Here is a 24017-nt window from a genome sequence, read left to right as displayed (position 1 = left end):
CAATTTGCTTGTTCACGGTCTCAAAGAATTGGAGTAAATTCGTCAAACACGATTTCCCTTTCCTGAATCCATGTTGACTGGGTTTCATCAAGTCGTGTGTGTCCAAGTGCTGAATTATGCTATCCTTGATCAGTGATTCAATCATCTTGCCGGGGACAGACGTAAGACTCACAGGTCTATAGTTGCCCGGTTCTCCTCTCGATCCTTTTTTGAAGATTGGCGTGATGTTCGCTTTCCTCCAGTCGTCTGGTATCTGACCAGTTCTGATTGACAGGTTTGCAAGTTTTTGCAATAACTCTCCGATTTCAACCTTCAATTCCTTGAAGGTTGAAATCGGAGAGTTATTGCAAAAACTTGCAAACCTGTCAATCAGAACTGGTCAGATACCAGACGACTGGAGGAAAGCGAACATCACGCCAATCTTCAAAAAAGGATCGAGAGGAGAACCGGGCAACTATAGACCTGTGAGTCTTACGTCTGTCCCCGGCAAGATGATTGAATCACTGATCAAGGATAGCATAATTCAGCACTTGGACACACACGACTTGATGAAACCCAGTCAACATGGATTCAGGAAAGGGAAATCGTGTTTGACGAATTTACTCCAATTCTTTGAGACCGTGAACAAGCAAATTGATAGTGGAAAGCCGGTGGACATAATATACTTGGACTTCCAGAAAGCATTTGACAAAGTTCCACATGAAAGACTTCTCAGGAAACTACAAAGCCATGGCATAGAGGGAGATATACAAAGATGGATAGGCATATGCAGTTTGCTTTTCCTTGTCCTTTCTTTTTAGTTTTAACCATTCACCCATTCCAACTTGTTTTATAGTCCTCTGATTTTTTTTAGAAGATGTAAAAATGTTCAGGGGCAACACCCTCCTGTCAGAAAAAAATAAAATTCAAAATTCTACTTTTTAGATTGAGTTCCTGTTTCTCCATGTTCTGTGTATATTTAAAAAAAAAAAAAAAAGGCTGCAAGATCTCTCAGCACACAGATAGAAGCAAAAAACAAATGGGATTTTCTCTCTCTACACATGTTTAACAAAACACTGAAAGCTCTCACATGAGTCATGCAGAACACAAATAATCTTGGGAAAAAGTGTCTCTCGAAGCACACGGACATAAAGATAACTTTTACAGTGGAAGAACAGAACTGTGTAAGAATATAACTTTTTTAATACACCCACACAGTTTTCAAACCCCCTCCTTTTGTTTCTCTCTCTCTTCAAGTTAATGAATCCAAGTGCTGACAGCCTCTCAAACCATTATTTATTTATTATTTCTATAGCAGTACCAGACACACATAGCACTGTACATCAAACACACAAGAAACAGTCCCTGCTCAAAAGAACTTACAACCTAATTATGAAAAACACACTGGACAAGAACGGTAAATCAGTATATGCTGTTCGTGTTGGAAAATATAAAGGAAGAAAAGGTAAAGAGGGTAGGGAGCTGCAGAGGGAATGACATACAGATGTGGTGCTTTACAAGCTAGGAGGATTAAGACAAATACAGTTTCAAAAAGTGGACCTTAAGTCTGGACTTGAATACTGCCAGAGACAGAGCTCATCATACCGAGTCAGGCAGGTTGTTCTAGGCATACAGTGCAGCAAGGCAGAAGGGATGTAGACAGGAGTTGGATATAGAGGAGAAGGGTACAGACAAGAGAGACTTACCCAATGAACGGAGTTCCCAGGGCAGAGTATAGAGAGAGAAAAGAGAGGAGATATATTGAGGAACTGCAGAGTGAATACACTCGTAGGTCATTAAAGAAAGTTTGAACTGTATGCGGAAGGGGAGAAGAAGCCAATGAAGCAACTTGAGGAGGGGAGTTAACATAAGCATAACGTGATGCTTACCTGTTTAAAAAGCTTTCAGTGAAAAATTAAAAAGCAAAACGCAGTAGGATCTCTCTCAGCACACAGACATAAAGATAACTTTCATAAAACCAACAAATCCTGTTTTACACTTTTAACGGAATGCTCAGAGACTAGCACTGCAACCTTCTCATCTGTCTGAGTTTCATATAATCCACACATGCACGCTCCCTCTATGCTCTCCATGTGAAAAAAGGGTTGCTGAAACCAAGATCTGATCACACAAAAAGAAGGAAAAAAAAAGCTGGTTTAAAAATTTTTTTTACAAGGTCAAACATGACAAACAGATATAAAAAAAAAACCAAAGGATGCTGCCACTCTAAATTCATGACCAGCTACTTTTCCATCTATTAGGAGGGACTGAAAGACTCATCAGCTAAACATTGTGGCGGGGAGCAAGGAATGCAAGTAGCTGGACCTTGGTCCTCAACACTGCACCAGCCGAGTGGGTTCTGGAGTGGCCAGGCATGATTGCAATCTCAAAATAAAAAGGACTTCAATGCAAAAAGTGTGAACTTTTATTTTCTTTCCCCCCACTCAGGGTCATTCAGCAAAATCAAAATTCCCTTAGGTGTCTTCACATTGCACCAATTTAATTCAAAACCATTAGTTTAGAAAATCAAAAGATCAACTTCCTCAGTTTGCCAATTGTAAGCTGCTTTCCCAAATAGCAGTCCCAAGCACAGTCCCAAAATAAACCTTTACTTCTGGGGTTCACAAAAACAGTAATTGAATATAGTCCCCCAAATATTAGATTCTTTAATCACTGTGACATCTAGCCAATCTTTGTTCAACAATCTGTACAAGACAGTTCACTGTGGGCTTTCACACTCAGCCTCTTGAGGTTCCAGACTTGGCTTTGCTCTGCTATTGACTGATGTGTAGCTTTTAGCTCCTTTTACTTTCTTAAAAGTAACCTGCCACTATCTGAAACTGCAAGGCATTTCTTTGCTAAACATTCTTTCACCATAACGTGCACAGAGCTTTAACACTCGTCTCATACACTGACAAATCAGCGACCACTGAGCTTAATGACATATCTGGGCTCAGTGGGAAAGGGGCAAACCTCCCAAAGATTGTGTCCCTCCAAATCCCCTCTAATGAGATTTGGAATCAAACATTAGGATCTGTATTCTAAAGCACTGCTGTTCCTGTAGCTTCTAGTCACGTAACTGAAACACCTCTGGAAATGTTAGCCTTGCTTTCCTCATAGCTTAACACCATTGTATAACATTCATACAGAACACAACCACATTTTATATATTAGCTTCTGGCTCCCACTGCATTTCAGAGCTTATCAAAGCACATTCATCACAACTCATACATTCTTCAAACTATGGTTCAGCTGTACTTTCTCTAGATTTTGATAGCATGTCTATTTCCTAACTATCAGGTAATACATTTGTATTCTGGATAGACTTATCTGTTGAACTGGGTCTTGAAGATTTCTTAGCCTGGCCTCTTTTGTCAGCCTTTCTCCCTTCAATGGCTGGGAATGCTGTGGACATTTGGCAACTGCCCTACTGCTTCTGTTCTCTGCTAGGAATGAAGCTCTGTCTCGGAGTGAAGCTTCCTCTTGCTGTATTTTTCTCTCTCTATCCCTGGTCTCAGATTCCTCGCCTGTTTAACTACACCAACAGTTGCAGCTGAGGCTCTCATTGGCTATTCCTTAGGCTACAAACCTGTTTTCATTAAACCTTTTACCATTGTGCTTTCTAGGGCAGTTTTCTAAACCCCACCCCCCTTTCTTGTTCCTACCTGGACCAGGAGGTGTGGTACATGGGAATGGATTCTGATATACAGGCTTCTTAAACAAGGGCAAATAAACTTTTTGGACAGGAATATTTGATTCCTGTAGCCTTTTGCTTAACCAGAGTTGATATTATTCATGGGCTTCTTCTTAATGACAGGGCATGATTCTTTACTCTCAGGCTGAAACCCGGGCTTTTTGTGGCGTTCTGGCTTTACCCTGTCACTAGCAATTTTCTAAGGTACAATCGTAATAGTTAATAAATATATGTTAAATACGTATTGTAGAATGTAGTTAATAGCAGGGAAACATTCAGGCTATGTATACAAAAAGTGCTGACATAACGTAAACTGTATGAAAAATCATAATAAAACGGAGAAAAATAAACCTCAATTGTGGGAGGTTGGGACTACACAAGTGCCCAGCCCTCAACACATCATCACGGGTTTATAAAAAAACTCCGCATACATGTAAATAAATAAATAAATCACTCGTTTCCATTCATACAAAGTCTTATTTTTTCAAAAGTTTTTTTTTTTAAATTTTCGTGTCAAACACTGAAGACCAGAATCCCAAACTTAACTAAATTAATAGCGAGGGCTACGGATTTACCCTGTCACAACATGGATGTATATGAAACCCCTGATATACAGAGAGCCAGAAGGGGTAAACAACCCTTGCTATTAAAAAGAGGGCAGTGCCTCAGTCTATTTCTTAAATGTTTTGATGCAGATACTGAGGGCTACCAATGGTTATCTGGCAGAATCACAAAATATCATTAGCAACCAGAAATGAAATGTGTCAAGAAAAGTGTGGAATAACTCGTTTCATGGCTCCACATCATTCTCTTCTTGATTGTTGTTGAGAACTTTTCAGCGACCCTCATAGTATTCTTATTCTGGAACTATTTTCTTTTTTTTATGTTTTTTTACCTGTAATTTTTTTACTAGTCAATACATATTGTATGTTCAATAGTTGGTTAAAAAACCCTGTATGATTGAATCCTGGTTTCAGCAACCTTTTTTTCACAAGGAGAGGATATAGGAGGGTTTATAGGATATACAAAACATAGACAGACAAGAAGGCTGCATTGCTAGTCTGAGCATTCTGTTAAAAAAGTAAAATGGGGTTTGTTGGTTTTGTGAAAGTTATCTTTGTGTCTGTGTGCTGAGAGAGAAATCCTGCTACTTTTTGCTCTTTTATTTTTCACAGAAAGCTTTTTAAACAGCTAAGTAACATGTTTTGAGAGGCTGTCAGCATTCAGACATTACACTGAAAAGATAGAAAAAAGAAATGAGGCTCTGTAACGAGAAGAGGAAACCAAAGTATACACCAAACAGCAAACAAAAAAAAGCACCAAGGGTGCCTGCATCATGGGTCATTACAAAAAGAACTTCAATTATGGGAGATCCACAGATAGAGAAATTTCAAAACATAGGATTGTCTGTGATTCAAATCAGATGAATACCGCCAAACTCCAGCAAGTTCTTTTTGCTGATATAGGCGTTTGCGCTGAAACATGGCCCATGTCGGGTCATTTAATAAAGATAACGCTACTTCCCCATTCTACAGTCCCTTGGTGTTTTTCTTTGTTTTCTTATTTTATCTTTGTATTTGTATGCTGAGAGAAAGATTTTCTCCCCAAGCTTATCTGTGTTCTGTATGACTCGTGTGAGAGCTTTCAGTGTTTTGTTAAAACATGTGCAGAAAGAGAGAAATCCAATCTTTCTCTTTTCTTTTCTTTTTTTTCTTCTGTGTGTGCTAAGACTACTACTACTGCTTATTTCTATAGCATTACCAGACACACGCAGCACTATACAATAAACATGCAAGAGACAGTCATTGCTCAACAGAGCTTACAATCTAATTGTGACAGGAAAAAAGGGTGAATCTATACGTGCTGAGATCTTGCAGCTTTATGCTTTTTAATTTTTTTTAAACAGAGAAACAGGAGCCGAGTCCATAAAAGTTGAACTTTATTTTTCTTGAAAGGAAAGTGTTACTCCTAAGCATTTGTAAGTGTTGTTAAAAAAAACAGGACTAAAAAACAAGTTGGGGAGGTGAATGACTAAAAAGAAAAGGACAAGAAAAAACAAACTTACATGCTCATTGAGGGGGGGGCAATGTAGAACAATCAACATTGTTTCCTATCATATGACCCATCCAAAATGGTGTTATTGTAAAACAGGAAGTGACATAAGAACCACCAGTGAGTGCTGCCATCTTGAAAATGGGGCATGGCCTGGATGGAGTTATATCACTTCCTGCAATGCAGAGGTAGGGTTTGGATACACGGTTATACAAAGAGAAGCAAGGTTTGTGGCAGGGTTATACAAATAAGGAAGGGCTAGGTGTGGAATTATGCAAATGGGGTAAGACTTGGCAGTGGCGTACCTAGGGTATGTAGCACCCGGGGCCCATCATTTTTTTGACACCCACCCATGTAAAAAATATTTTTTGTAATAACCATAAAACGGAATAAATGGTCAGAATAGAAACAGGCAGTGAAAATTTTCTTTTATTGAACCTCATATATGTAACCATTATTACAAACATAACAAACATAACATAAATTATGTCTGAATTGTCATGACATCAGAAGTACATATGGAGTAGTTTCAGGTGATGCTTGGGACAGTTCTGATTGTGTTAGTTCGGTTTTATGTGTTTTTTGAATAGAAGGGTTTTTATTTCTTTTTTGAAGGTTTTGTAGTCTGTGGTCGAGGTCAATAGGTTGTAGAGTTGGGGGTTGAGTGTTAGGAGGTTGTCGAACAGTTTTTTTTCTATTGACGTTTTTGGTTGGAGGGTGTGTGAATGGTGCGTAAGTTCTCCTATGTCTGGTTGAGGTGAATTGAATTATTTAGCTGAAAAAAATTAGTTATCCCCCCATTCCACACACATTAATTCTCTTCCATTTTTGTTCCCATTATAAAAAACACTGAAAAGTTCCCAGAAAAAAAAAATACATTAAAATAAGAAGTGGAAACAAAGGCCCCTACAGATGAGAACATAACAAGAATAGCCTAATTGGGTCAGACCAATGGTCCATCATGCCCAGTAGCCCATTCTCTTGGTAACCAATCCAGGTCACTAGTACCTGGTCAAAACCCAAAGAGTAGCAACATTCCATGCTACCGATCCAGGGGAAGCAGACGCTTTCCCCATGTCTTAATAACAGACTATGGACTTTTCCTCCAGGAATTTGTCCAAACCTTTCTTAAAACCAGCAACGCTATCTGCTTTTACCATAACTTCTGGCCACTTCATTTTTAAGCTTAGATCTTTCCTTCCAAACAGAGACCTTGCTAGATGTCAGATACAGAAAGAACAAGGTAACTTCACAAGGACTTAGCTGTGCAGGAAATGTGAATCTCCTCATACACCCACCATATAGTGCAAAGGCCTGTTTTTTCTTTCGATCACTACATAGCCTAATGCCACACAAGCAGCACTGTTACAAACATATTCTGAAGGTCAATGCTAAGGTTAACAAAGTTTCCTTCCTTGGACTACAAGGAGATACTGACAAACCACTGGAAGAGATTCCAAAACAACACCCAAAGACCCACTCAGTGTGTGAACCAGTTGAGTGGAGTGGACTAACTGGAGGGTGGAAATGGGCCCGGAGTTTGCTCAGCAGAATTTCCCAGACCACCTCTTCCTCTCAACACATTGACACGCTGCCACCACCACCACCATTAGGAACACCTCACCAGGTAGGCCAGCAATGCTTATAAACTTTATAAAACACATTATTATATTTTCTTATAAAGCACATATTTTAACTGAACTCTGACATCCTCATCCTTGGCATTCACAAAAATAGAAGGAAGAAAAGTTCCCATTTCCTGTTGTTTCATGTCCCCGGCCTATACAATATTTTTTTTCTGCAGACCCTTCAAAAGTCTGACCAAATCCTCGTTTCACTTGCATTATAAAGTACTGAGGATGCCATCTCTCCCCAATCCTAAAGTCTAAGACAGTAGCGCAAACTAGTGCTGCCCGATTCAGGAAAAAAAAATTTGATTCGATTCAGCCTATTGAATTGGTTTTTCGATTCGATTTTCCTGCCCAATTGGGTGTTTGTTTGTTTTTCAAACATCCTGCTGGGGTTTATTTTAAAGCTTTTTCACCCCCCTTTGGCTTCTCCTAACCACACTGGCGCTGTGGTGTAAATAAAATAAAGAAACAAAAAGGACTTTTCCTCTTTCTGTTAAATCCTAGCTCAAATTTGCGGTCTAACACCAGCTCTGGCAGGATACACATTTCAAATCTGACATATTGTAATCACAAAACAGAAAATAAGATTAGTTTTTCTACCTTTTGTTGTCTGGTTATTTTTCAAATCTTGTTGGTTCAAGGCTCTGGTTGTCTTCTGATAACTTGCTTGCCAGGGTCTCCTCCTTCCTTCTTTCTGCATGTTAACCATCCATCTGCAATCTCTATACTCCTCGTTTCCCTTCCCTCCCCAGGAGGTCTGGCATCTTTCCTTTTTTCATCTCCCTCCGCAGATCCATCTTTTCTTAACTACCCTTTCATCCAGCATCTCTCCCTCCTTCCCCACCATCCCAGGGTCCACCATCTCTCCCTTTCTTTTCCCAACTACCCTCCTATCCAGTATCTCTATCCCCCCTCCACACCATCCCTTGTGTCCAACTTCTCTCCCTTTCTGTTCCTTCCCTCCCTAAAAACCATGGTCCATCATCTCTCTCCCTCTCCTCTATTTTCAGACCCATTATTTCTTCCCACCCAAAGTCCGGCATATGCGCGTCTTTTTGAACCCCCCCCTTCCCTCCATGTACTTCTACACCAGGGGCCCCCCTCCCCTGAAGGCCTGTCCCCCCTTAAAGGTCTGCATCCGACCCCTGAAGGCTTATCCCCCCTCTTGAAAGCCTGCACCCCCCCGAAGGCCTGTCCCCCCTTGAAGGCCTGCCTGCCCCCCCCTTGAAGGCCTGTCCCCCCCTTGAAGGCCTGCCTGTCTGTCCCCCCCTTGAAGGCCTGCATGCCTTGAAGGCCTATCCCCCCCTTGAAGGCCTGCCTGTCTGTCCCCCCCTTGAAGGCCTGCCTCCCTTGAAGGCCTGCCTGTCCACCCCCCGAAGGCCTGATGCCCTGCCCCACACCAAAGGACCGCTCGCCCCCATCTCTAAAGGACCGCTCATCCCCCTGGCCTCCCCGCACCACCTACAGTAGAGAAGCAGCCCACAGCAAGATTGCGATGCCAGCGATCCCTGCGCTGCTTCCTCCGCTGTGGTCCCGCCCCTTCTCTGACATCAGAGGAGGGGTGGGACCGCGGTGGAGGAAGCAACGCTGAAGCAGCACAGGGATCACTGGCATCGCGATCCCGCTGCAGGCTGCTTCTCCACCGCAAACGGTTCGGGGGGCCGGAGGTGAGAATCCGGACATTGGGGGAGGACCGGACGCCAATGGCTTCAAGGCTGGGAGCACCTCCTCAGCGCTTGCACCTGGGGCAGACCGCCCCCTCCTTGGTACGCCACTGAGACTTGGCCATGGCCACAAAATCATATCCAATTACATCATCAAAGGGGGTAGGGTGGGGCAGAGAGTGGTCAGGGTATGGGCAGATCCTCGCTTCTGATTGGCTGATTGGTCTGGAAATGGGTGTAGTCACCTGTCAAAATATATTAATTAGATTTGACGAAAGCTATGTATCCTTACTACTTACTAGAAATCATCAGTTATCTAGCTATATGCCAGTTTTGTGAAGTAGTATGAAATATCTGGATTTTTTGAGAAATTGACAGATATGAATGAATCTTCAAAGCAGAAAAAAAGAGAAGAGACATTACTACTATTTATCATTTCTATAATGCTGAAAGGCTATATCGAAAGATGTTTCTGAGACTGCAAGTATCAAGAAAGAATCTGTGGGCCCAATATTCAAATGGACTTGCATGTTTAACAGCAGCCAAAGACATATGTCACTCCAAAGAGAGGCAGGACAACAGCACCAGGCTCACCTAGCTGCTGCTGCCAGCCGGACTGATGATTCAATTTCAGCTGAGCCCGGAGGTAGGTGGAGGAGAGGAGGAGGTAATATATAATTTAAAAATAAATTATCCACAGTTTTGTTTTAATTATGGCAAGCAAATCTTGTAGATAACATATAGCTACTGGTTTTGCACGTGTGTGTGTAGCAAGCGTGTTGAAACAAGTCTGTATATGTTGTGACATATCTCAAGGTTACTCGTGAACAGTTGCAGCTCAGTGCGAGTCTAACATTCCAAGAGGCAGGATATCAGGAGAATCCTCATGCTAATCAAGTAAGAAACTGCTAGATTTTGGAGCACTGTTCAATGATAAAATTTCTCACAAAAGAAGAAAAAAAGCCAAAGGAGTTTATGGCGAGTCTGCCCCATCATGCTACAAAGAAAAATTTTGGAGCAACCAGTTTAAATGAGATAGAGTCCATTGAAGATGATCCTCACTGGCTGGCCCTGTGGTAGCAACTTCTACAGAAATGTGCAAGAAAGTTGAGCATTTAATTTTGTCAGACAGATGAATTATGGTTTCCTGAATAGTTGAAGAAATGGGCATCTCGGCAGGTACAGTTTGGAAAATAATTTATGAAAAGTCGGGCATGTTCAAGGTTAGTGCAAAATGGATTCCAGGAATTATGACGCCATGTCAGAAGGCCACAAGGCTCCAATGCTGTCAGGAGAACTTGGAGATGTTCTGTGAAGATCAAGTGAATTTTTTTTCATTTGGTGACTGGAGATGAGACTTGGGTCTATCATAGAGATCCTGAGTCCAAAATGCAGTCAAGCACAAATCATCCCCCACCCCAAAAATGTTCAAGACAGAAAAATCTGCAGGTAAAGTCATAGCAACTGTCTTCAGGGATGATGAAGGACTTTTGCTTAGCGAGTTCATGTCACACAAGACAACCATAACCGGGGAGAGTTATGCCAACACAATGATCGCTTTGCGGGAGTCAATCCTGGAGTAAAGACGAGGAAAACTAACAGCGGTTTTCAAGTGATGAAGACATGAAGGAAGCTGTGATGACCTGGTTTGAAGGTCAAACAGAAGAAATATTTTCAAAGGGGTTAAAGTCATTGCAGGAAAAGTGGATGAAGTATATGGAGTTTTCAGGGGACTACACTGAAAAATAAAACAAAAAATGTTTGAAAACTCTTTTCTTTCCAACTGAGGTAGATATATGAGGGGCGCTCAATAATTTATTTATCTATCTATATATCTATATATAAATTCTAGGGTAGCTAGATGTGATACAGAGAGTTATTATTCCTCATCTGTGTTCCATGTCATTCTCCCAGCTGAAAGAAGATCACGCTGTGACTAATATCTCATTATTCCTTCTTGTACACATTGTTGTGATTGACACCTTAGAGAGAGGCAAAAGCATCAAAAAATAATTCATCGGTAAACTTATGAGTTTACAAGTATATGAGAGAGAAAGAAAATATGTATGCTTTTCTTAAAGCATAGATAAGCGGAAATATAGAATTTTCAGTTAAGATCTGCTTTTGATGAAGTTCCATATTTACGAAAGATTACATTTTCTTCTAACAACCAACCATCCTTTATTCCATGAAGATCTCCATTTCTTAAAATGCCAGGTCTGGCATGCAGAGGTTCTGATGGAAAGTAAATCTCCTTGTTTGGCATGTTGTTTAAAACATTACTTAGCCTCAGTAAAGTAAGACTATTACTTGTGTTTTTTGTGTTTAAACAAAAATAGGCCTAAGCAGCTTGTGAGGCCTGTAAAATATGCCCCTCTCCCTTAATAGCACTTCCTCACAGTATAAGAGCCACCTTAAAACCTATAGTCCTACCCATGGAGGAAGTGACATGGGAGGGATGGAGCCAGGAGGCCATGTTCCAGGAAGTACAGTATATATAAGCTGAGGCCATAGCTAGGTTAAGAATGTCCAGAGGGAAGCAGCGACCCCCATGGTATATGCCTCCAACGCTTATACGTGAATTGCAACTGCTACAATCAGGTAAGCCAAACTCCACTTAGAACCTTGCAGATTTTAATAATTTTTATTGGTAAAGCAACCAGTACAGAAAACATGGAACACAAGTCATACTACAATGCAACCCAACAACAGTGCAAACACTCCAGGAAGGGTAATGAGAAATACAACAACAAAATATCAGCAAATACAAAGCAAACAGTGGAAAAGGGAACCCTTGCAGATTTTATATTTGGTCTGCGTAATTGCTAGAGACTTACCTGGTAACTTTGAGGAACCAGACCAGAGACAAGTGAAGTGTGCTGTTGTACTAACTTAGAGGCAATAAGGTGCATAGTGGCCCTGCAATTTTATGTTGTCTTTTTTTCTCCTACTGGTGAATGAAATGGGACACCTGCCTGAACTGCTTTAATAAATGCTCTTTTCCTTTTTTGTAACCGAATGGCACTGTTAGTGTTACCAGATTTCCTCTTTTAAAAAAGAGGACACTTGCCCTGCCCTGTTCTGTCCCCAGCCCTGCCCCATACAAACCTGGTGCTTCCTTCCCCAAGCTCTGGCCCATGTCTAGAGGGCCTCTCTTCATGTCGATGCGATGATCACGCTTATGTGCGCATGCATGTGATTTCATCACGTTGACATCCACACATGTGCAGAGGCCCTCCAGATGCAGCTTCAAACTTGGGGCCTTCTAAAATCCAGACAAACTGCCGACAAATCTTCCTACTTGGGGCCATGACACCAGTAATGCTTCACACTAATAATGCTTCATTCCTACCAGAAAATCTAGCCTTTATCACATGTGCAGAACTCAGATAAACTGTATGCAAATACAGGACCACAAACTAAAAGTCCTAATATACAGAAATGAAACCCTAAGATGCCAGACTCTGTATGCAGTACAACACCAGAGAAATAGAAAGAAATACATTTCTTCCTGAACAGTGCAAAATATAGACAACAGATGTAAATTCTGAAAACTGACACATTTCAATCACTAAAATGAAAATAAAATCACATTTCCTACCTTTGTTGTCTGGTGATTTTTATTTTTCTACTCATTTTTTCTCAGTCTCTGGTTCACTTCCTTTTGTCTGTGCTCTTAACTATTCCCATGGCCTTCTTATCCAATTGTTCTTTTTTCCTCCTTCATTTTTTTGCCCTATATCCATCTTTGGCATTAACTTTTAACATTCAACTTTCTGTTTCCTCCTCAAATCTATCTATTTTTCTGTCTCCCCTTCCCATCTATCCATGTGTACCATCTTCTCCCTCTTTCTTCTCCCCTATTCCCATCTATCTATTAGCAGCATTTCTTCCATTTGCTTCTTTTCCCCATTTCTCCCATCCCAATGCACCATCTCCTCCCTCTCTTTCCCTCTCCTATGGTCTGACATCTGTCTTCCCCCTTTCCCCCCTCATATGATCTGGGATCTTTATCCTCTCCTTCCCATAGTCTGACATATCTCTCCCCTCCTTTGTTTTTCTTCTCCCCCCTTTGTGGTCTGGCATCTCTCTGTCTTTTCCTTTCTTCCCCTCCCTCCTCCGTCCTTTCCCTGGTCTGACATCGTTCTCTTCTTCCCCATCCAGTGTACAGCCTCTTTCTTGCTCTCCCTTGCTAAATCCCCCTAGAATGTTCCAGAACTTATCAAATGTATCACAGAAGGCAACACTTTTCTTAAAGGTATCAGCTTGATTCCAACGCTGGCAAACTTCCACAGCTCCTGAAGCTCAATAAAACACTACCAGAGTGTTTTGATCCATACGATCTACCTCAGGAGACTTATTCAGTTGTTGCCAAACTGTAGAACACACAAAAACCACAAACACTCTAAATCAATTTAAAGAACACAAAATGGGAACATAACCCTCCACTTAATCTACTGTAAATAATAAAAAATACCCACGCACACAAAACATTTTAGCGCTACAACATGGTTGACTTAATTAAACAAATGCTGCATCATCTGTGCCCCTATATAACGTAAAATTCTTTACATCAAGGCTGTATTCCAATAAAAGCACACATCAAAGGTGCAAAAAATTTGTGCTCAAAAGGTATATCTAAAAAAATACAATTGATTGGACAATTTTTTTATTGTTTTCATATTTGGATAATTAAGGGTGGACTCTTCAAAATGGCAGACCTTCCCCTTCCCAGTGCACTGGGAGGGGCCTAAGGTTCTGATTGGCCTAGGTCAGTGATGGCTAACCTTTTTGAGCCCAAGTGCCCAAACTGCCGCACAAAACCAAAGAATTTCCTCAAAGTGCCAGCACGTCAATTAAATCTTAATAGCAAGATGTTAGTATCTAAAAACTCTTTATAAAGTTGCCTGAACTATGTAATATCATTTTTAAAGGTTGCAATCTTTGTATTGTCAGAGAATCAATTTGATTCACAATCCTTTGGTTTTCATTTCAATTTATTGGCAATTTATAATGTTTTAATGATTTCATTCAATTTAATGAATTTAGGAAGAATTTGATTCAGTTACACAATATATTTTAAATGTATTATTCACATAACATGTCAATGTATCCTGAGTAAAAAAAAAGATAAACTTCTTAAAACTGTTAATTGTGTCAAGACTCGGTGTGTATTCCCAAAGAGTCTATACATGTTTTTTTGTAAAATTTACAATCAAATTAGAAAATAGTTAAATCATTACATTTCTAATAATATGATGTAAAGAAAACAAAAGAGCTTTCAATTAAACCAACCATTTTTATTGGAAATTCCAGATTGGAATACAACAGGGCCATGTGAAGTCCCTTTTTTAAATAACATCTTTAAATAATATTTAATTAACTTAGAAAGTGTCTTAACTGCAAACTGAAAACACTGCTTCATGTAAACATATGCATTGGGCATGCTCTGAAAAAAATTAATGTGATTTTTGTTGTTGCATGCATGCTGATAACTTGTCAATCCTTGGCTCATAGTGGGTTAATTTCAGAGCAACACATGCAGCACTCATGTCATCCGTTAATCTGTTTCTAGCATCAGATTTTATATGATTCAAAGCCGAAAACAGCTGCTCACAAGCATAGGATGACCCAAACAAAGTAAGAAGAGCAATCCCAAGTGCTTTCATGGACTTAAAATTGTCTGGCTTACGCTTTTAGGATTTCATTTTCAGAACTGCTAGCAGTGATTTCATTTGTCACCCTTTCACACTCAATATGTTCAAGAGCCGCATGCAGGTCATTGAATTTACTTTTCCAGATAGAGCTTTCTTGAAATTCCAGTAGTTCCATTTCTAAATTTTGAATATCCAACCACTGTAAGCAAGAAAGATCAAGATCTTCAAATGTGGACTTTTCTGGGGAAGTTATAAATGAAAGGGTTGTCTCCATCTTACGGAACTGAGAAAATCTTTTACTAAAATTCTCCTTTGCTTCGGCTACAATGGTGGAATATGCTTTGTGGATTTCCTGGTGTTTTTTATGACTGTCCACAAATGTTGTAGAATTATCCAAATGTATTTTTAGGTTGGGAAAATATTTTAGCTGTCCACTCTCAAGGTCTTTTTCAAAAACATGCAATTTTCTCTCAAAAGCTTTGATGTCACTAAACATGCTTTCTGCTGTTTTTCCCATGCCTTGTAATTTTTTGTTTAGTACATTAAAGTGGTTAGTAAAATCTGTAAAGAACATGAGGTTGGTAAGCCAGGCCATGTTGGTGAGTTGAGGATAGTCTTCCCCCTTTTCGTTCATAAATAGCCTAACTTCTTCCAAGCAGGCCACAAATCTCTCTAACACTCGTCCTCTGCTCAGCCACCGGACATTATTGTACATCAGTAAAGTGTTATATTGTGCCTGAACCTCATCAAGAAGGGCTTGAAATTGTCAAAATTAAGAGCACGCGCCATGATGAAGTTCACCATTTTTGTTACATCTTTGAGGACATCGTCAAGTTTTTTGCTGCTTTCTTTGGCGCAGAGAGCCTCTTGATGTATTATGCAGTGAAATTGAATCAGTGGATGTTTTGCTTCCTTAGCAAAGAAATGAATGAATCCTGATGTTGTCCCCACCATGCTAGGTGCTCCATCGCTAGTAACTGAAACTACTTTTTCTGGACTTATGTCTAGTGATTAAAAAGCCTCCATCACAGCATTGGGATATCTATCCCTTGTGTTCTTCCAGGCAAAGACAGCAGTTTTACAAGCTCTTCTCTCATGATGTCACCAGTAGCATAACGCAAAATGAGCGCTAGTCTTGCATGGTTAGTAATATCTGTACTTTCATCCAAGCACATGGAGTAGAAGGGTGCTTTTTGTAAGTCGCAAGTAAGCTGTTGACTAACATCAGCAGCCATTCGCAGAACCCTATCTTTTGCAGTATTTCTGCTTAGCGGCATCTCAGAGATACGCTGCACAATTTTATCCTTGTTTTGGAAATCATGGAAGAGTGAATTACTCCCAGCCAAAATTGCCTTTTTGATAAAATCTCCATCAGAGAGGGGCTTACCATGTTTTGCCATGCACAGTGAAATTTGAAAGCTGGCAACTGTAAGATGATTAGTTTTTGAAAGATAGTTGCTAAAACTAAGAGACTGGGAGTGATATTTCTTTAATTTTCCTACAAGGAACTCTTTTCTTTGAGCTAAACCAAGTTCAGCAACACTGTTACGGTTGGTCTCAAAGTAACGTTTGACACTTGATGTGCGAGACACAACACTTTCATTACACATAATACACAATGCTTTCCCACTGCGTTCAATCACTCCATATGTCTCTGTCCAGGCCTCTTGGAATGGTCTTCCACTATCTGTTTTTGCTTTTTTTGCTGTACTCATTTTCTTTGTTCAAGACTTCAAGTCTACAAAAAGATAAAATTTGTATAATAAAAAAAATCTAATGAAGTGCTGTATACAAATCCATCCCCATAAAAAAATATGTGATTGGGGAATTTTACTAATTGTAGACATCCGTTTTGGTCAAAAAATATACTGTCCGGGTGAAAACCGGACTTGTGAAACCTGAGTGTATGGGAAAAGGACTTTTATTTTTCATTATTGGAGCCTTTGTTATTTTATTATGATGTTTACAAAAGCACTATGAAGGGCCACATATACACTTTACTGTTTTTTGCTATATTGAGTTTTCCATAAGGTACAGCGCAGAGGATTAGTGTGTTAGGTTGTTCACAGAGAGCCCAGCCCTCCTCTCAGCTTACTGAACTTCTCTATGCAATCATCATAAGCAGCTTTTTTATTTCCTCGAATTTAGCATGTTCCCCATGGAAGATACAGAGGTTTTTACAGAGGAGCACATTATTAGACACATTAACATCCCCCCATATCCTCACCTCTCTAGCATGGGAGCACTAGGAACTGTTCCTGATTACAGATGTCACATGTGGAGTCACACTACAGCCTCACTGAGTTCCTGTGACAGACTAAGTGTGAAGCTTCTCTTCCTCCCCCCACTTCCCCCTCACACACTGCCTGGCTCATAGGATACTAAGGGGAAGACAGGCAGGCTAAACATCCACTCACAGGACTGCAGCCAGCACAGGAGGATGGGCCACGGCCCACCGGGACAATGCCCGGTCCTCCCAATGGCCAGTCCGGCCCTGTTGCCAGATGAGCTGCAAAGCAGACACCGGCACACTCACCTCCCGCCGCGCCGCATATCTTAATTGCGGACTAGAGAGTTGCGCGGGGACAGAAATCCCACCCGTCCCCACCCATCCCCGCCAAAGTCTCACACGTCCCCACCCGTCCCCGTGAAGAATCCCACCCGTCCCCGTGAGGAATCCCTCCGTCCCCACCCGTCCCCGCGAGGAATGTCCTCCGTCCCCGCCCGTCCCCATGAGGAATCTCCTCCGTCCCCGCCCATCCCTATAAACTTCAGAAATAGTTATTTCATTTAATTATGCTACTGAATTAAAGGCTCTGGTAGAAACCCATTTACAAATAAGCAAAAAGACTTTATTAATTTGGAAATATTAATTGGGAAGAATACACACTTTGTAAATGGGTTTCTACAAGAGCCTCTTTTGTTTATAAATTTTTATCAACACAACTAATATACTACTTTATCCTGAAGCAAGAAAAAAAGAAATAGAATTCTTTTCCTACCTTTGTTGCCTGGTTTCTGCTTTCCTCATGTTCTCATTCAGTTCCTTCCATCCACTGTCTCTCTTCCTTCTGCGTCTTCCATTTGCTCAGTTACTGTGCCTCTCCCTTTCTCCCCCCTTCCAAATTGGTCTGGCACACATCTTCTTCCCTCCGCTCCCCCCATAGTCTGGCATCTCTGTCTTCTTCCCAGCCAGCATCTTCTCCCCACTCTCTCTTCCCCATTTCCTTTCAGCGTCCTTCTCCCCCCCCCCCCCCCGTCTTCCCCATGTCCTTTCAGCGTCCTTCTCCACCCCTTTGTCTTCTCCATGTGCTTTCAGCGTCCTTCTCCCCCCGTCTTCCCCATGTCCTGTCAGCGTCCTTCTCCCCCTTCTGTCTTCCACAAATGCTTTCAGTGTCCTTCCCCCACCCCGTCTTCCCCATGGCCTTTCAGCGTTCTTCTCCACCCCTTTGTCTTCCCCATGTGCTTTCAGCGTCCTTCTCACCCCCCGTCTTCCCCATGTCCTGTCAGCGTCCTTCTCCCCCTTCTGTCTTCCACAAATGCTTTCAGTGTCCTTCCCCCCCCCACCGTCTTCCCCAAGGCCTTTCAGCGTCCTTCTCCACCCCTTTGTCTTCCCCAGTGCTTTCAGCGTCCTTCTCCCCCCCCCCGTCTTCCCCATGTCCTGTCAGCGTCCTTCTCCCCCTTCTGTCTTCCACAAATGCTTTCAGTGTCCTTCCCCCCCACCCCGTCTTCCCCATGGCCTTTCAGCGTCCTTCTTCACCCCTTTGTCTTCCCCAGTGCTTTCAGCGTCCTTCTCCCCCCGTCTTCCCCATGTCCTGTCAGCGTCCTTCTCCCCCTTCTGTCTTCCACAAATGCTTTCAGTGTCCTTCCCCCCACCCCGTCTTCCCCATGGCCTTTCAGCGTCCTTCTCCACCCCTTTGTCTTCCCCATGTGCTTTCAGCATCCTTCTCCCCCCCGTCTTCCCCATGTCCTGTCAGCATCCTTCTCCCCTTCTGTCTTCCACAAATGCTTTCAGTGTCCTTCCCCCCCCCACCGTCTTCCCCATGGCCTTTCAGCGTCCTTCTCCACCCCTTTGTCTTCCCCAGTGCTTTCAGCGTCCTTCTCCCCCCCCGTCTTCCCCATGTCCTGTCAGCGTCCTTCTCCCCCTTCTGTCTTCCACAAATGCTTTCAGTGTCCTTCCCCCCCACCCCGTCTTCCCCATGGCCTTTCAGCGTCCTTCTTCACCCCTTTGTCTTCCCCAGTGCTTTCAGCGTCCTTCTCCCCCCTCCTTCTCTCCCGCCCCGGGTGCAGCACAGCCGGCCAGGTCCCCTTACTTTTGTGGCGCTTCCGCGACCGACAGACCGACAACAGCCCCGGTCTGACAAACCTCCCTGCCCTTAACCGCGAATCTAAATTTTCTTCTTACAGCTGCTGTAAGAAGGTAATTTAGATTCGCGGTTAAGGGCAGGGAGGTTTGTCGGACCAGGGCTGTTGTCGGTCAGTCGGGTTAGCTCCACAAAAGTAAGGGGACCTGGCCGGCTGTGCTGCACACGGGGAGGGGCGGGGCGGGGCGATCCGCCCCCCTCCCTTGGTAGCCACTCGAGCCGCGAGGCTACTCCTCCTTACCTACCCTGCCTGCAGCACAGAGCCGAACGGAAGTCTTCCCAACGTCAGCGCAGACGTCAGAGGGAGGGAGGGCTTTGTTTACCGACGTCAGCGCTGACGTCGGGAAGACTTCCGTTCGGCTCTGTGCTGCAAGCAGAGCAGGTAGGGAGAAAAGCCGCGCGACTTAGTACATCCAGCTCCGCAGGAACCCCGCGACCCTCGGAGGCGTCCCCACGGGATCCCCGCGACCCGTGCAGCTCTCTATTGCGGACCTTCCCAAGTGCCAGCTGCAAGGTCTTCGCGTGCCACAGGTTCGCCATCGCTGGCCTAGGTGCTTTAGGCCCATTTAAAAAAAAAAAAAAAGTCTTCCTGCCCTGAACTGCTGAGCAGCAGGAGGCTGCTTCAGGGCTTCCCCTGCTGGCTCTGTGCATGTATCAATCACTTTTCCAATGACTGATTGGATGGGATTACAGTAATCTCCGCAAAAGTCATTTGCATGCAAAATTGTTTGAACATCAGTTGCCATTTTCAAATCAGACATTTTCCGGCCCCACAGCAACCCACAGGATTTAAGCAGTGATTTTAGAGAATCTAGGCCTCAGACATTCAAAAGAGGGACACACACCCCACCCCTCCTCAGCCACTTATAGAAGGAAGATATTCTATGTGGAAGGAGCAAGACTTTGGAATGCTCTTCCAGTGGGCCTACGAAGCATGCAGAATTATTTGTGATTTCAAAAAATTCAATAAAGGCATGTTTGTTCTAACAGGCCTGTTAGATTTTGCTGCTATGTAAATGCCTAGTACAGGGGTGGGCAACGAGGGCCAGAATCCAGTCGGGTTTTCAGAATTTTCCCCAATGAATATGCATGAGATCTATTTGAATAATAATTTATTTTTATATACCGCCATACCAAAAGTTCTAGGCGGTTCACAACAGTCAAGGCAATACATACAATACAGAAGAATACATCAATTAAAATACATCTAAAGAATCAGTGATATTAAATGCATACAATATAGGTAAAATACAGCAATTTAAAATAAAATAAAAAGGTAATTAAATTGAGAAGCGTAATACATTAAGATATCAGCCTGTCGAATAATTGTATCTTTGTCTGTTTTCTAAAATCAAGATAAGAGGAAGCTTCTAACATCATTTTTACAAGCCATGTGTTCAGTTTGGCAGTCTGAAATGAGAAGGTTCTCTCGAGCAACCTCTTATAATGACAAGATTTTATAGAGGGATATGCAAACAGATGAACTCTTCATGTACTCTTATTAGTGTAACTCAAGGTAAAATGAGGAGTAAGATAATCTGGTAACATACCAAAAGCTACTTTATAACAAATGCATGAAAACTTAAACAAAACTCTGGATTCCAACGGCAACCAATGGAGTTTTTGATAGGTTGCCGTTGGAATCCAGAGTCTTGTTTAAGTTTAAGTATTGTAAATTTGCTTAGAAATTGGACAAGCGATCAAATCAAATTTTAATAAAACCTTGAAACCTTGTAAGTGATAAGGGCTCGTGCATTATTCTTGTGCTAACCAGTTAACATACAGTAATAAAATGCTATGTTAGATACATGCAGCTTAGTAAAAGGGCCCCTTAGATGGTTCAGTTTTAAACAAGTGCATTCATGGCACCCCGTAGCGAGAGCCCTTCTGAATAAAACAATTATTTAACAGTATCTAGTTTATATGTTTCAAATAAATATGTTCACTGCAAGGATGAATATTGACCTCCATGTCATAAAAAGATAAGAATAGCCATGCTGGGTCAGACCAATGGTCCATCTAACCCAGTATCTTGTTTCCACAATGGCTGATCCTGGTCACAAGTATCTGGCAGAAATCCAAATACAGTAGTTTAACAAAGAAAGGGTCATAAAATGAATTACCCATGCTGTTCTTAAATACAGAAACAAAGAAAAAAGGGGGTAATATCACAAAACATGCACTGCCTCCCATTGTATGCAAATGGATCTCATGAATATTCATTGGGGAAATCCTAAAAACCCGACTGGATTCCAGCCCTCATTGCCCACCCCTGGCCTAGTACATTGGCTAGCCCAGTATATAAACTGCAATAAATTAATGAATTAATATATTGTAGCCACTCTGCAGTTCAATGCTAGTATTGTACAGCGCCTCTAGTGGCTAGTCACAAGAAAATACACCAACGTGTGACCCGGCCTGGAGTCACCCTGCAGGATTGGAGTGACAACTAGAAAACCACCAGCACAGTTGTATAAATGTTCATAACATAGATTTACTTGCAAAAATCAAGGTAAGAATGTCCCAAACCAAGTAAATTGTGCTTCTCGCAAAAGTTTCTTCAAACAAAAACTCAAAAGCAAAAATAACACAATCAATAATTTCCCTGGGATCTTGCCCCCTCAGGGCTTCTTTCCTCAGGGCTCTCGCATCCTACTCCTAAGTAGGTAGTAATGCAAAAATACAGTTCTCTGCTCTGGTATACATAAAGTCCTGCTTGGTCACAATATTCAGCTGCTTATTGTTTGTTTTCTTTTCTACCTTAATATTTCACATCTCATATCATTCCAAAACAATCAGAATATTTGGACAATAACAATGTTGTTAGTAAAGAAGGTTAAGGTAAGAAAAGAATGATGTTTCCTATGAAGTTAGGGAACTTGACCTTTTCTCTTTCATCTTTTTGTTATCCTTCATTCTGAGAAGTAACTTGGAAATTGGAAATTGTCAGTATAGGAGAAAGAACACATTAATAGAAATATGTCGCTCCTCAGCAGGATTTTACTAAATAGGATGCAAACATCTTTGTCACTTGGCGAGATCAACATCTTTGGATTGGAAATTTGTGATACCCCTGAATTTGAATGCATCGAGCACTTGGTCCCCTTTTACAAAGCTATGCAGCCATGTGCTACGCGGCAAATGCTCTGACACCCATTCAAATCCTATGGTCGTCAGTGCATTTACCACACCAGTCTGCACTGCCGGCTTTAGTACAAGAGGGGATTTATCTTGAAGGTCTTGGAAAAAATTAACTTATTTTTCTAAAACAAATTCTTTTGTGCTCAGCCGAGCCCTGATTGCATTGTAGATTCAAGAATGAATGATTGCATTAACCAGGAGCCTAGAATTGTTTTGAAAATCAAGCTTCAAACACTTTAAGGAGGTAAAAATGTGTTTTTAAAGAGATTTTTTTCAGCACAGTCCTGTTTTAAATGATGTAGATAATAGCCAGTTTTCTAAATTCACTGAGTCAGTGCAAATGTGCTCCATCTAGTTGTCTAATGGTGCTAATACAAAAAAAAAAAAAAAATAACAGCATGGGCTCAGAAATAAGGGTTAACATTCCCTGTCAGAGCAATGCAATAGATAAATTGGAATTAAATTTGTCAAAGTGACAGCTAGTAGTTGTCAAGCTAAGGGAAATAATGATAGTATTAAAAAAATGCACTAAAGGCAAACACACCTTTTCAACCTGAAGAGCAAAGGCTGGATTAAAATGATAAGATTAGTCTCCCTAAGCCCACAACAGGAATGATTGATGACCAAGCAGGAAACTAGAGAAAACCTAGGGTTGATGCCTGCAGGGCACGTTCAGTGTCTTAACAATATCAGTTTGGCAGACACTGATAAAGAACATGAGCAGTCTGCCTGGGAAATAGGAACATCACATCACAGTACATTCATTGTGCAAAAGGAAAGTGGAGCAAGAATCAGAGGAATGTTTCCATTATTGTTGCAAAATTTGCATTATTTTGCAAAGGATGTCATAAAGTAGGACGCAGATTAGGAAGTAATTCTAAAAAGAAGGTCCCAACAAAGATTAGAGTTAAATGGTGTTAGGCCCCCAGCAGCTTTACTCTGGTTGTGACAGGGCGCCAAGATATGTGATTCAGTAATTTCACAGCACTTTTATTGCTGTACAGTGTGGTTCTTCTTGCCAGGATGTGTGAGCTAAGTATTGTGGGAAATGTAGTCCCACATATGCTGCAGTCTCTCCTGCTTACTTGTAAAGGCTTCTCTGCCAGTGGTCCTCTCCTATGACCATTTCCCCTTGTTCTCTCATCTAAAGTTTCCAAGTTTATTTATAATTTGATATACCGACCATCAACATGTATCTGGTCAGTTTACAATGCTAAAAATTTAGGTAATAAAGTGTAAAATTAAAAGCGAAAATTAAAATGGTCGGGACGAAAACAAGACTATGGACTCCTTTTACAAAGGTGCGCTAGGGCCTTAATGCGCAGAATAGCACGCGCTAATTTGCTGCGCGCGCTAGCCGCTACTGCCTATTTTTGAGCAGGCAGTAGATTTTTGGCTAGTTCGTGCGTTAAAACCGCTAGCGCACCTTTGTAAAAGGAGCCCTATGACAGAGACATTGACACAAATAGATATGAGGGGTGTTTGGGGAGGGGAAGATTTGAAATTACATCAGAAAATAAAATTAAAAGGGAGGTACGGGGGGGGGGATCCTTGAAACCTGAGTCCTTGTCTCATTTCTCACTTCTTGGTCATTTCTATCGTTTTGCCCTGCAAAGGTCGGCAAGGTGTGCTCTTCCATCTGCCACGTGATACTAAGCTCTGTTGCTATTGGGCTCTCACTTGCACCCCTTCATCTGCCTTGGGTGCTGCTCTCTGACCTTTTGTTCTAGGTCACACAGCTCTCTCTGCCTGCTTCAGCCATCAGCCACATGGCTGAGAAAACCAATTGATTAGAACTATCTATTCACCATACATGCATATTCATAACATCTGAC

This window comes from Geotrypetes seraphini, chromosome 3, assembly GCF_902459505.1.
Source record: "Geotrypetes seraphini chromosome 3, aGeoSer1.1, whole genome shotgun sequence".
Taxonomy (NCBI): Eukaryota; Metazoa; Chordata; class Amphibia; order Gymnophiona; family Dermophiidae; genus Geotrypetes; species Geotrypetes seraphini.
Note: the sequence above shows the minus strand (reverse complement) of the source record.